This window comes from Cetorhinus maximus, chromosome 1 (genome assembly GCF_964194155.1).
Source record: "Cetorhinus maximus chromosome 1, sCetMax3.hap1.1, whole genome shotgun sequence".
Lineage (NCBI taxonomy): Eukaryota > Metazoa > Chordata > Chondrichthyes > Lamniformes > Cetorhinidae > Cetorhinus > Cetorhinus maximus.
In genome coordinates, this window is record NC_135879.1 from 185,026,600 (window position 1) to 185,042,241 (window position 15,642).

Consider the following 15,642-nt stretch of genomic DNA (forward strand, 5'->3'; position numbering starts at 1 on the left):
CTTTGATTCTTAATGGAATTAGCCAAATAAGCGTTTTATTTTTCTTTCTAAACAGGTATTATTTGAGAAAACAGCTTTTATCTTTGGGGATGCAATTTATCTAAATCCCACAAATTCACTTTGCACTTCATATGGTAAAAATAAATTGCACAAAGATCTGCAATGAAGACAGATGTGTTGTCCTTGCTTCTGGTGGTTGCCAGGAGCACAAAAAGATAGCAAGATATTATACCAAGCAATCAATAGTGAAACCAGGGTTCTCTCTTTGTCTAATGCCCTATTCTGCAGCTTGACTTAGCTGTTGATGGTTAATTTATTATTTGGCCTATTGTGTGCAAGGGGCAGAGTTTCAAAAAAACCGGAAATGTTTCATGTGCAGGTGAAGCAAATTGCGGCTGATAATTCACATTTCCCCTCCTCCCTGACAGTGTGGGAAGGTGATGCTCTGGCTTGTGACCTTATACTACACCAAAGGTGCTATATAAATGCAAGTTATTATGGCTGTTATGGAATTCCAATGTTAACTGGTTGACCCTCATACTACCTCAAATGGTATGGACACGCACCACTATTATGCAAATAACCTCATTCTCCTGATTTGGGATGTGGCTAGGACCAGGGCAGACAGGTAGGTGAAAGTCTTGCCCTGCCACATTTCCCGTAGCAGAGCAAGGCACCAAGAGTTTTTGCGTTCATAAGTTTCAGAACACCATCAAACGAATGAAGACAGATGTTAGGAGATATTTTTGCAAATATGATTGTTTAGACTTGGAAGGATCTATCAGAAACAACAGTGAAAGCAGAATCCATAATAACTTTTTAAAGTAAAGTGTAAAAATAACTGAAAAGAAAACAATTAAAAGGGTCTGGGGAAAGGAAACAGGAATAGACACGGAATACTTGAGTCTATTCGCTTTTGCTCACACCCAAGAGTTAGGAGAATATGTGAGTTAGGTATTAGGTTACCAAGGCATCAAAATCATACAAGACCGTGCTCTACAATGGACTACAAAGCACCTACAATAAAATGTTCAAAGATGGCACAAGAACCGATGCATGTAATCACCCAAAAGTGGTTACTTTACCTTGATTATAGGCTGGGATTTTCATTCCTGTCCAAAGTCAATGGACGTTTGGCCCCCCTCTCCAAATTTTCTATCCCTCCGCTGATGGGTCAAAATCCCGGCTGTAGACTCTTCAATGACTGACCTTGCCATTATTCCCTCTGACTGCAGCAATCGGGATTCCTTTAACAACCCTTTTTATACCTTTTTTACAATAGCAGACAGGATGTTACACCAACAGGACCTTGCTGTCCAGTAAAAGTCTTATGTAATATAAATTATCCAATGGAGCATTGAGTTCTTTGTTTGAACCATGGAGTTTAAACCTTGCCTGACATTGCCCACCATCCACAAGCTTCCCAGCAGCCAAACCAATATGATGTTGGATGTCTTTCTGATTCTATTTACACATAATAGTTTGGCCCGTTAATAAGGACATCTTCTCACCCATTTCCCACTTCTGTGGGAAGTACATGCACACAAACACATACATGCATAAAAACACATACACGGTCGTGCGCCCGCCCGCTGAGCGAAAACTTCTGCCCATAGTTTGGATTCCTTGTACCCATCCGAGAACCTCACCGCACATCAGACTATTTAGAACCTATATGGCTGTGCCAGGCTTTATAAATTACTGGACTCAAAATAAATGCACCTTTCTTTTAATACCAGCAAATCAAAGAAGAAGAAAAACCATCAAAATCTTTGATCATTTCTTCCCTTTCTTTCTCTTATTTTTTCTCCTAGACACTATCGCGAGAGGTGGTTGCCTGTTCCTCAGCTACAATGGCCCTGTGAATGACCTGGTGTCACTTCCTCAGTAATAATTGGCCTAATATCTCCCTATCCTCATGTGGTGAAATTGTATAAACTGGCACATGTCATTAAAGAAGCATAGAGAGTGATTGGGAGAAATAAATTTATGCAGCAGGTTGTTGGAGGGGAATGCTTTGCCATGGGGATAGTTGAGGCTGAGACCATTGTATTTTGTACAGGAAGAATGGGCAACAATAATGCATTAGAAGAAAAATTCATCAATTTCAACTGCTGCTGTCTAGTGTAAATGTCATTAATCAATTGAACTATCAGAGAGGCAGCAAAGTGCTTTGTTGACAGGTGAAAATAGTTAATTGTCACCGTAGTATTATTGTTTTTTTTTTGGTCTCTTATCCCTGGAGTATTGATTGTTAGTAATGGGCTTCAAAAAGCACAACATGCATTGACTGGGAAAATAATTAGTCCAAATTGGGCCCTCATTTCAGAGAGATATCCAGAGCTGCTGTAAGGGAGTCAAGTGTTAAACCATGGTTACAATAAACACAAATTACTGCGAATGCTGGCGATCTGAAATAAAATCAAAATGTGCTGGAAAAACTCAGCAGGCCTGTGGGTAGAGAAACAGTTTTAACGTTTCAAGTCCAATATAACTCTTCTTCGCAACTGAAGAGAGGCAGAAATATGATGAGTTTCATGCTGTTGTGAAATGGTGGTGGAGTGGGGGTGGGGTGGGGGGCGGGGGGGCGGGTGCAGGTGGAGCAAAAAGTGAAGGTCAGGGACAGGTTAAAGGGCAGGGAAATTAAGTGACCAAGGTGTTAAGGAACATGAGGCAAAGAGGGTAGAAATGGTAGTAGTAAAGGGACAAAGCATTGCTCCAGTGTAATAGTAATAGCAGAATAAAGGTCAGCATTGTTTGAAAGCAAAACATGAGAACAAGATACAGACTGGCACTAGGGGGGAAAATACAAAATGGAGGACAGAGTTCATGGTCTGAATTTGTTGAACTCGATGTTGAGTCCAAAGCATGGTTACTTGATTAAAAACTTTAATAATGTAACTTCAAGGTTTAAGAAGGGTTTAGAATTTAAACAATAAAACCATCCATTTCCCTTGTTCTGGTCTCTGAGGCCATATGCCCACTGCAGGTGTGAGCATAAGTAGATAACTTGCTCCCAATCTACCCTTTGGCTTACTGCTGGGTAATGTGCAAGAGTGACTTGTGAATGACAATTCTTCTGATTTTTCCTCTACCTCTGTGGGGAATCAGTTGATCTGCACTAAGTAGACTGGGGAACCATTATTTCACAGCGCTTGAATGTGGTATGCCACCATGTCATCAATCAATCTGCTCAGAGCTAACTGCCGATATTGGTAAATCTGGAACAATAAAACAGTGCCCCCTACAGGATACTTCAACAGATATCAAAACAAGGTTAATCTAGCTCAAATTTCCCATCTGGGAAAGGATATAGCAAAGTATTAGTAGAGGATGTCAAAATATAACTGCCCACCCTTTCCAAAAAACTGTTACACAAGTGTCCTCTGACATGTATTACTGATCCCTCAATATAAAAGCCAACAGAAAACATCAGCGCATAACACCTTGATTAATAAAAATATCAGCGTCCACCTTAGGAAAGAATTTGATCTCAGAACTTGAGTTCTGTTCTATTTTCATTGTTGTCACATTCCATTTAAAAGTCAAATCTGAACCGAACAATGGCTTCATCACACAACACAGCAAACCGATGCTCATCTCCTCCGAAACCAAAGTGACACTGGCAACTCAAAGGCCATAAGGAGCAACAATAGCTATGATCTTTTGATGTATTACTGTTCCCTGTTGGTTATCGTCTATCCCCACTAAAGTAAAATAGCCAGAGATCAAAATAATTCCCTAGTTTTATAAGTAAAACATATGGTCAAAGGCAACCAGCAATTGATTTAAATTAGCAAGTTTTCACTATGCAGTTAATTAGTTTCTGAAAGATACTGAAAATTATGATACCAGTAACTGAAACTAAATAAAGCTTAAAAATATAATGGGCCTGAATTTCCACAAGTGGCAATCAGAGTTGGATTGCCACACCTCTTCTATTTTCTGAACTGAAATTTCTTTCGATCCTATCTTGCCCAATCTTCTTACCCAGGCCGGGTAAGATACAAACATTCCAGGGCCTAGCGTCAAGGGCCATTCATTCGAGGGCCTCCTCCATTAAACAACTCAGTGGAGGAGGAGGCTCCACAAATATCCCCATCCTCAATAATGGGGGAGCGCAGCGCATCAGTGCAAAAGATAAGGCTGAAGTATTTGCAACAATCATCAGCCAGGAGTGCCGAGTGGATGATCCATCCCAGACTCCTCTGGAGGTCCCCAATATCGCAGATGCCGGTCTTCAGCCAATTCAATTCACTCCACATGATTTCAAGAAATGGCTGAAGACACTGGATACTGCAAAGGCTATGGGCCCTGACAATATTCTGGCAATAGTACTGAAGACTTGTGCACAAGAACTTGCCATACCGCTAGCCAATCTGTTCCAGCACAGCTACAACACTGGCATCCACCCGGCTATGTGGAAAATTGCCCAGGTACGTCCTGTACACAAAAAGTAGGACAAATACAACCTGGCCAATTACCGCCCCATCAGTCTACTCTCCATCATCAGTAAAGTTATGGAAGGAGTCATCAACGGTGCTATCAAGCAGCACTTGCTTAGCAATAACCTGCCCACTGACACCCTCATTACAGCTTTGATTCAAAGATGGATAAAAGAGCTGAACTGCTGCGGTGAGGTGAGAGTGACTGACCCTGACATCAAGGCTGCATTTGACCATGCGTGGCATCAAGGGGCCCTAGCAAAACTGGAGTCAAGGGAATCAGAGGGAAAACACTCCACTGGTTGGAGTCATACCTAGCACAAAGGAAGATGGTCGTGATCATTGGAGGTCAGTCATCTCAGCTCCAGGACATCACTGCAGGAGTTCCTCAGGGTAGTGTACTCGGCCCAACCACCTTCAGCTGCTTCATCAATGACCTTCCTTCCATCATAAGGTCAGAAGTGGGGATATTCGCTGATGATTGCATAATGTTCAGCACCATTCGTGACTCCTCAGATACTGGAGCAGTCCATGTCCAAATGCAACAAGAACTGGACAATATCCAGGCTTGGGCTGACAAGTGGCAAGTAACATTCGCGTCATACAAGTGCCAGGTAATGACCATCTCCAACAAAAGAGAATCTAACCATCACCCCTTGATATTCAATGGCATTACCATCACTGAATCCCCCACTATCAACATCATTGGGGTTACCATTGGCCAGAAACTGAACTGAACTAGCCATATAAATACTGTGGTTACAAGAGCAGGTCAGAGGTTAGGACTCCTGTGACGAGTAACTCACCTCTTGACTCCCCAAAGCCTGTCCACCACCTACAAGATGGAATACTCCCCACTTGCCTGGATGAATGCAGCTCCCGTAACATTCAAGACACTTGACACCACCCAGGACAAAGCAGCCTGCTTGATTGGCACCACATCCAGAAACATTCACTCCTTTCACCACCGACGCACAATAGCGGCAGTGTGCACCATCTACAAAGTGCACTGCAGGAATTTATCAAGGCTCCTTCGACAGCACCTTCCAAACCCACGACCACTGACACCTGGAAGGACAAGGGCAGCAGATAGACGGGAACACCACCACCTGGAAGTTCCCCTCCAAGTCACTCACTATCCTGACTTGAATATATATCACTGTTCCTTCACTGTCGCTGGGTCAAAGTCCTGGAACTGCCTTCCTAACAGCACTGTGGGTGTACCTACACCACATGGACTGCAGCATTTCAAAAAGGAAGCTCACCACAACCTTCTCAGGGGCAACTAGGAATGGGCAATAAATGCTGGCCCAGCCAGTGAAGCCCACATCCCAGGAATGAATAAAAAAAAAAATTGCTCAGTCAGATGTAGGAAGGATTTAGCCCTCTTTTTTACAGCACTAGCTGCTGTAAAGCAGGTAAGTTAAATGTCCAGCCAAGTTTAATAGTCCTTGACAGGCCAGAGAGAAGTTAAGTGTATAAGGTAAGTGGATAGGATTTGGTGGCGGGGGAGTTGAGCCAGGTCAGCCTCAGGGGGATTGGGCCTGGCCTTGTGGGGTCAGGTTGGGCTTCGGAGTTAAGGGTTGGATTGGGCTAGGCCTCGGAGTGGGGGTCGGGTTGGGTCTCAGAGGATGGGTGAGATTGGCCTGTGGGAGGGGTGGGGGTGATTGGGTTGAACATTGGGGGAGCCAGGTCGGGTCGGGTCGGGCCCTGGGTGGGGGCAGTGAAAGTTGAGAGTTGGGCCTTAACGGGGGAGTCCTGATGTGGGGGGAAGAGTCCTGAGGGAGGGGAATCCCGTGGATGGGTGAATCCTGTAGGAGGGGAGCTCCGTAGGGGGTTAGTTCCATCGTGGCGGGGGCAGGGGGATTCCTGTGGGGGTGGGGAAACTTCATGGCGGTGGGGAGTCCCCATGGGGGCGGAGTAGCTGGGGGGGCGAGGGTACTTGGGGATTTGGGAGGAGTCCCTTGGGGAGGTCAGTGTGGGTCTGTACAATAGTTACCCAGAAGTTAGAAGTGTTTTCAATTCTTCTAACTTTGTCTGGGTAACTATTGATGCAATACAATCAGAACCATCTGATGTTTGTGGTTTAAATTGCATTTTCGGATGGTTCCCAGTACAGGGCAATTGCCCAAGAAAAGTTTGCGCTTTCTAGGCAACTGTCATGCAAACCTTACCTGGGAACTTTGGTGGTGGAGCTGGGGGTTCATCAGTGCATGTTTGGGATACCCCACCCCCCACCAGTTACACTGCCCTGGAGCTCAGAAGTTACTGCCAGAATGTTTCAATGGAATAAATTTGCAAGCTGTAGCATTTACTTTCAAATACGTCCTTTCGAATTTTGTAACTACAAAGTAAAGGAAACAGCTGCATTTTCATATCCTGAACATGTTTGAAGTTGTTTCACAACCAATTAATTACTTTTAACAGTCAGCCGTCTACCCACCAGAGCCCTAGTAAACATCCCACGTGATGGATCTGGTTATCTTTGCCTCGAAGGACGAACAACAATAACTTATGATATGTGAGTTCCACAGACAATGAGCTAAAGGATTCCTATTAATTCCTACATATCACTCTCTTTAGTACTTTGGAGTTTCAGTCGAGACTTCTGCTGCTAGTTCTGCTTAAACTACCATTTTACACAGGGCGGGGGCATGGATTCCTCAGTGGTAATCCTTTATACTCATTCTATGAGGAGGATGATGGTGAGGAAGTAGAAGAGGCTGCAGGCTTGAGGCCCTTAGAGTCAGGCTTCACACAAGAGGCATCTTCCCTATGCACATTCCTATGATCAATATCCACAGATGAAGAAGATCTTTGTACATCATTCTGACTTCAAAGGGCAGTGTTTCTCTCCTGGGGGAATATGTTAACAGATTTCTAAAGACCCACAGCCCACTTCCACCAGGAACACAGTATGATCGTTACCCGTTACCCAGTGTCTTAATTTTCTTTGTTTTCAGGCCGCATCAGGTGATCTTTTTCGTAATAGTCAAGCACCTACTCACTGTGGATTCCAGATGCTCCTTTCAGGAGAATTTTACAATTTAAATCCTTCCAAATAGAAATAGAAAAACAAAGAGAAAAAGTTCACCATTTCCATGGACCAGCAGGGTTATCACAGGTTTCAGGAGCAATTTATAGATTCCTAGAAATTTACAGAACAGAAGACCATTTGGTTTATGGTGCTCGTTCTGTTTCTTTGAAAGAGCTTTCATACTTAACACCAAACCTCCATCTTTTGCAACAACCCTGTAAGTTCCTCATCTTTAAATCCTATCCAACTCCCGTTTAAACTTATTTATCGAATCAACTTCCATCACCATTTCAGGTAAAGCATTCCAGATCCCGACAACTTACTGAATGAAAAATATTCTCCTCTCCTTGACAGAACTCGTGTTACACACAAAGGCCGATATGGCAACCTCTCGATTTCATCAAAAGGTAAAGCTTTCTACAGTGTGATGAAAATTATGTTATCCTCCTTATCAATGCTTAGCACCATCACAAGCCTCAGGGCTGAAGTGAGGTATTAGGGCAGTTGATTGGTGATCAGTTTTATCCCCTGCAACCATTGCACCACCAGCAAGGTTTCTGAAAGGAGGGGGAAATAATAAGGCCCATGCGACTACAAGAAGTTTCATAGATCAGACAATAGACATTTTGAAGTCCTTTTTTAGGTGCCTGAATAAATCTGATGAGGCCCTGCAAAACAGCACAGTGAGAGTCATAAGAACCATTACATGCTGTTATGTTTGCCATATTGTAATGAAGACATTTGTGGATTCTAACAATTAACACCATCCATGATGAAAAGGGGGTTGGAAGGGCTTCCCTTCCCAAAGCATGAGAAGGGTACACAGGAAGGAAAGGCTGTGGGACAGGACAGCCAGTGGCCTGAAAAGTAGAGTATAACTGCCACATCATGGGGAATAGTGTGTTCTTCCTTGCCCTCATTACTTCAAACAGGGATTCCATGGCCTTATCAATAACAACAACAACAATTTATACCTACATTGCGCCTTTAACGTAATTAAACATCCAAGGCACTTTGACGAAGCTTCCTAAAACAAAGTATGGCACCAAGCCACATAAGGAGATATCAGGTCAGATGACCAAAAGCTTGATCAGAGGTGGGTTTTAAGGAGTAACTTAAAGCAGGAAAGCTAAGTGGAGAAGTTGAGAGATGTAGGGAGGATATTCCAAAGCTTGGGGCCTAGGTAGTTGAAGGAGCGGCCACCAATGGTGGAGCAATTTAAATTGAGAGTGCATAAGAGGCCAGAATTAGAATAGCGCAGATATACAGAGGATTGTGGAACTGGAGGAGATTACAAAGTTCAGGAGGGGTGAGGCCATGGAGGGATTGAAAACAAGGGCGAGAATTCTAAAATCAAACAGCTACTTGTCCAGGAGCCAATGTAGGTCAGCAAGCACAGGGCTAATAGGGAACTGCAAGTTTGTGCGAGGTAAGACAGCTACAGCAGAGTTTTGAATTACCTCAAGTTTACAGAAGGTAGAAGAGGATGTCCTCAAAGATTCAAGGATATATTCAATTTGGCTAGAGCTAAGGAACAAAAATAATGCAATTACATTGCTCGGTGTAATCTATACTGCCAGTTAGTGAGAAGGACATAGAAGAACAGGTTTGCTGGAAATTACAGAGAGATGCAGGCATTATAGAATAGTTATAATGGGGGAATTTAATTACCCGAATGTAGACTGTGGTAGTGTAAAGGGCGGAGAGGGGCAGAAGTTCCTACATTGTGTTCAGGAGAATTTTCTACAGCAGTATGTGTCCAATCCAACAAGAGAAGACGCGCTGTTGGACATGGTTCTTGGAAATGAAGTGGGCCAAGTAGATCAAGAGGAGAATTTTGCCTCTGTCGGGGGAGTTGTGCGGGGGAAGGCAGGGGCAGGGGCGGGCGTGGACCCGATCAGTGCCCCCGATCAGGTCCGCGCTGCCATTTTACGTGGGCTGGCCAATTAAGGCCTGCCCAGCGTAACGTGTGCCCAGAAGCACTGAGCACTCCCTGTGCAGGCAGGGGAAGGGTTCCCTGAGTCAGGGCCTGCGCTCTTTCGCCAGCATCAGAAATCTCCCTGAGGCATAGAGCTGCCTCCAGGGGATTAGTTTAAGTTCCCAAAATTTTAATAAAGAAAAGAAAAAATGTTAAGACATGTCCCCTCATGTGACAGTGTCACATGAGCTGGGACATGACAATGAATTTTTATAAAAATTTTTATTCAATTTATAAACACTTCATGAAACCTCATCTCACCCGTGGATTCACGGTTCCATGAAAAATGCAAAGGCCGCCTGGGCTCTTCGGCCACCTGCCAAACTTAAGGTTGGATGGGCAGCTCAGTTTATTAGTTTAATTGACATTTAAATGGCCTTAATAGGCTTTTGACAGTTCAAACTGAAAATCTAAATGACGGGCAGTGATGTTGGGACACCCACTCGACGTTACCGTGCATCATTTTACACCTTGGCGAGCGAGCCCCGCTCGCTGAGCCAAAGATTCAGGCCCAAGTGTCAGGGGGGGACCATTTAGGAAACAGTGATCATTTTATTGTACGTTTTAGGATGATGACAGAAAAGGACGATAGGCAATTCAGAGTAAAAATAATTAACTGGACAAGAGCTGACTTCGACGGGGGAAGAACGGAGCTAGGCCAGATAGAGTGGGATGAACTGTGGCTGAGCAATGGGCTACCTTCAAAAAAGAATTGGTTCAGACACAGTCAAGGTATATTCCATCGAAAGGGAAAGATAGGGCAAACAAGTCCAGAGTTCCTTGAATGGAAAAGGAGATCAAAATTAAGATAAAGAAGAAAAAGTGTTTTTATGACAGGCGTCAGGTAGAAAATAAAATTGAGAACCAAGAGGAATACAGAAGGCTCAGAGGGGAGGTGAAAAAACATATTAGAGAAGCAAAGAGGGATTATGAGAAAAGACTGGCAGCCAACATAAAAGTGAATCCCAAAGTCTTCTATAGGCATATAAATAGTAAAAAGGTAGTAAAAGGAGGAGTAGGGCCGATTAGGGACCTAAGAGGGAATTTACACTTGGATGAAGGGGCCATGGCTGAGGTATTAAATGAATACTTTGCATCTTTACCAAAGAGGTAGATGCTACTCAGGCCATGGTGACAGATGAGGAAACTCTTCACCAGAAGGGTTCAAAGTTGATAAGGAGGAAGTGTTGAATAGACTGTCTTTACTTAAAGTTGTCAAGGCACCGGGACCAGATGAGATGCATCCAAGGATATTGAAGGAAGCGAGAGTAGAAATTGCAGGGGCACTGACCATAATCTTTCAGTCTTCCCTGGACTCAGGGGTGGTGCCAGGGGACTGGAGAATTGCAAACATTATACCCTTATTCAAAAATGGTTGTAAAGATAAGCCCAGCAATTATGACCAGTCGGTTCAACTTCAGTGGTGGGCAAGATTCTAGAAATAATTATTCGGGATCAATTTAGTAGTCACATGGAAAAATATGGGTTGATAAGGAAGATCCAGCTTGGATTTCTAAAGGGGAGCTCATGTTTAACTGACTTGCTGGAGTTTTTTGAAGAGGTAACAGAAAAGGTTGATAAGGGTAATGCTGTTGATTTGGTGTACATGGGCTTTCAAAGGCACTTGACACGGTACCACACAACAGACTTGTGAGAAAAGTTATCGCTCATGGAATAAAAGGGACAGTAGCAATGCGGATACAAAATTAGCTGAAAAATAGGAATAATGGTCAATGGATGTTTTTCGGGCTGGAAGAAGGTTTGTAGTGGAGTTCCCCAGGGATTGGTATTGTGACCCTTGCTTTTTCTGATATATATAAATGATCTAGATCTTGGTGCGCAGGGGACAATTTCAAAGTTTGTGGATGATACGAAGTTTGGGAGATTTGTGAACTGTGAGGAGGATGGTGTGGAACTTCAAGAGGACATAGACAAGTTGGTGGAGTGGGCAGATAGGTGACAGATGAAATTCATTGCGGAAAAGTGTGAAGTGATGCATTTTGGTAGGAAGAACATGGACAGACAATGTAAAATAAGGGGTGGAATTTTGAAGGGGGTGCAAGAGCAGAAAGACTTGGGTATATATGTGCATAGATCATTGAAGGTGGCAGGACAGGTGGAGCGAGCAATTAATAAAGCATATAGTATCCTGGGCTTTATTAATAGGGGCATTGAGTACAAGAGCAGGGGGGTTATGCTGAATTTATATAAGACATTCGTTAGGCCTCAGCTGGAGTATTGTGTACAGTTTTGGGCACCACACTATAAGAAGGATGTGAACACATTGGAGAGAGTGCAGAAGTGGTTTACAAGAATGGTTCCAGGGATGAGAAACTTCAGCTATAAGGATAGATTGGAGAAGCTGGGACTGTTCTCCATGGAGAGGAGAAGGCTAAGAGGAGATTTGATAGAAGTTTTCAAAATCATGAGTGGGCTGGGCAAAGTAGATAGGGAGAAGCTGTTCCTACTCATAAAAGGATCAAGAACGAGAGGGCACAGGTTTAAAGTGATTTGCAAAAGAAGCAAGTGTGACATGAGAAAAAACTTTTTCACATAACAAATGGTTTGGGTCTGGAATGCACTGCCTGGAAGTGTGATGGAGGCAGGTTCAAACAAGGCATTCAAGAGGGCATTAAATGATTATTTGAATAGGAACAAGGTGCAGGGGTACAGGGAAAAGGCAGGGCAATGGCACTAGGTCATAATGCTCATTGGAGAGCCGGTGCAGACATGATGGGCCGAATGGCCTCTATCTGAGCCATTACAATTCTGTGATTCTGTGAATGTGGGAGACCAACAAGGAGTGCATTGAAATAGTCAAGCCCAGAAGTAACAAAAGCATGAATAAGGGTTTCAGCAGCAGATGAGCTGAGACAAGGGCAACATTAGATGATGGCACGGAGTCGGAAATTGGCAGTCTTAGCGCTGATACGAATATACGGCTGGAAGCTCATCTCAGGGTCAAACGTGACAACACAGTTGCAAACAGACTGGCTTATTCTCAGACTGCTGCCAGGGATAGGAATGGAGTCAGCAGATAGGGAACAAAGTTTGAAGCTGGAACTGAAAGCAATATCTTCAATCTTTCCAATTTTTAATTGGGGGAAATTTCTGCTCAGCTCATCCGGACTTACATAGGCTATTTCAGGGGTTTAGTGCCTCTTCAGCACGCTTAGTCAAGTTGTACTTTATATTAATGAATGTGGCTGTGTAATGACTGGCTCACTATGCAATCGATAAAGGACAAGGGTGTTTTCCCCGCATACTTTGAGTGCTAAAGAGCCTCTGAAGTTATTAAGATGGGGTCTTAAGCTAAAACACTAGTTTAGCCCACATTTAGTGCAAGCCACCATCTTGGTAAAGGGTTCAAAGCATGCAGTAGAAACATCCCCATACCCACCTACACCACCCTCCCCCACACCCCAGCACTATCACCATCGGTTGTCATTTAATCTTCTGTCGGGCTTCATTAATGAGATTGCAAACTATTTTGGTGCCTAATATTTGAACTAATGTCCTCTCCTGACAGTAACCAGCTGATTGGGAGTAAACTAATAGTGCAAAGAGTTTTGAGTGCTACTTAAAGATATCACCTTTTACTATTCATTTGCTGCTGGACATTTGAATAGGACTTCTGAAACAAATAAAGAGACTTTCTGGAACACTTTGTCAAAACACCCTAGAGCATAAGAACATAAGAAGTAGGAGCCCAAGTAAGCTATTCGGCTTCTCTATCCTGCTCCACCATTCAATGAGATCATCGTTGATCTGATTGTAGCCTCAGAATCTTATGTATTTCAATAAGATAATTTCTCAATCTTCTAAACTCCAATAAGTATAGGCCCATCCCGCTCAACTTTTCCTGGTAAGATAACCCCTTTATCTCAGGAATCAGCCTGGTGAACCTTCTCTATGGTACTTCCAATGTAAGTATATCTTTTGTTACAGACAGAAGGAGAGAGAACTACTGCAATCCCTGTACCTTTCCTATTGTCTGTAATGGTAAGCCTTTGAGAGGAAGATGTGTGTGAGTGTTTTTAACCCCTGAGTGTGTGGACAATTTGAATAACCAGCAGTAAGCATTTTTGTGGATTTAAATAAATAGGATTGTTTATTCATGGGCTCACTCAGAAAATTTACGACATTCACTCACACAGTTACACACACAAACACATTGAAGGAAAGTACAGTTAAAGAGAACAGTGCACTTTTACAAGTCAGAAACAAAAGGAATAGCTCATAATCCATATGATGAAGAAGGCGTCTTCACTCATGAATGCAGTTTAGGTCAATTTGATAGCCAAAGTCATATACCATAGTCATTTCAGGATTCTCTTGAGATGGACTTTCTTCAGGTCACAAAGTTAGTTACTGATAGTCTTGTTACCAGGAGGTCAGTTTGCCATATTGGTGGACTCAAAAAGAAAAAAGCTTGGAGACCTTATGGTGTTACGGTCTCCAATTCTTATTACCTGCCCTTTCTGCTGCTGCTGTGTCTTTCTGTAGTTAGCACTTAAAGATCAAGAGGATACACACATGACTGCCCTACCATGTGGTTTCTCACAGTTCCTTTACCAATATTGTTTTGGCCTTATGTTAAATAGTCACACCTAGGTTTTGTTTGAAGACTTTCATCCTGGGATGGGTTGAGAGAATCACTGTCTTTGTTTCAGAAAGACCCATTCAAGTCAGGAGATGAACAGTCTGGAATGGATCCTTTTGTCCTTACAAGACAGTGTGGCAGTTCTGAATTCACAGACAAGATCAAATGGCCCATGGTGGCCATTGTTTGCAGCACACTTTTCTATTTTAAAAGAAAAATCAGTTCCAAAAGATTCTACACTGAATAAAGTTTATATTTTAAAAATTATGAACATGAAATGCCTTTACTGGGTCTGACACCTACCTTAAGTAAGGCGACCAAAACTGTACACAGTACACCAGATGCAGTCTCATCAACGCCTTGTACAGTTGTATCAAGACTTACCTACTTTGATACCCTAGCTCCCTTGCAATAAAGGACAACATTCCATTTGCCTTCTCAATTGGTTGCTGTAACTGCATGCTAACTTTTTGTGATTCATGTACAAGGTCACCAACATCCCTCTGTACTGCAGCATTTTGCATAAATAATATTCTGCTTTTCTATTCTTCCTGCAAAAGTGGACAACCTCACATTTTGCCACATTATACACCATCTGCCAAATTTTTGCCCTCTCAATTAACTTATCTATAATCCTTTTGCAGATTCTTTGGCCTGAATTTTCTCACAGATGAAGAGATTCTCCGCCTTTGAAAAAATGGAGTCAGAGGCCTGAATCCGGAAGTCCTGCTCCCAAATACAGTTTTCTAGGGATGAGTGGGGGGTGGGGGATGGTGGTGGTGGTGGAATGGGGGCAGGTCAAACTTTGGACATCAGTAGTTCACAGTGGCAGCTGCACATGTTAAAGCTTTCAGTCTGATTTGATTTTCACAAGGAGGGAGTGGGAAATAGGACTTGTGCCCTTTAGGCCTGGTAGAAGGTCTACTGGAGTTCTTCGAAGAGCTAGGGTACGCTTTTGAAGAGGTAAGGTACCCTTTTGCATATGGTCCCAGGGCACCTGTGGAAGAGGCCAGATGCCCTTTGGGATTGTTGAAAATAGATATGGGCATGAATTTTCAGGATGGTGGGGATTTGGCCCCCACCATCCGAAGAGTCAGTGGGGAACACATCCCCGACAAGTCCAGCAGCCCCGATGCCATATTATGCTCTAATGAGCATTGATTGGCATAAAACCCCTCACTCGGTAGGATGTCCTGCTTTGGAGAGCTGACGGCCAATCAGATTGGCTAGCAGCTCTCCAGTCCCTCCAGGCACAGTGCTGCAGTAGCTGGAAGAGGGACTACAGGGAGCTCCCTTGCATTAAGTCCTGGGACCCGGAGGACAAAGTAAGTGGCAGGGTCCCAGGGCCACAGGGTGGGGTGTGGGGGGGTAGTGGGGTTAGGGGATGCCTGGTGGGGGTGGGGGGGGTGGGGGGGTGCTCACGAGGGGTGCAATCAGAGTCTCAGGGAATAGGCTGGCATGGGAAGGGAAGTCTGGAGGTCACCGGGCCTTAAGGGGAGTGCACCCCCAGTCAAAAGTATGCATCTGATGGAGGCAACCCCCTGCCTTCCTACCCAAGATTGAATTATCTTTATTTCCG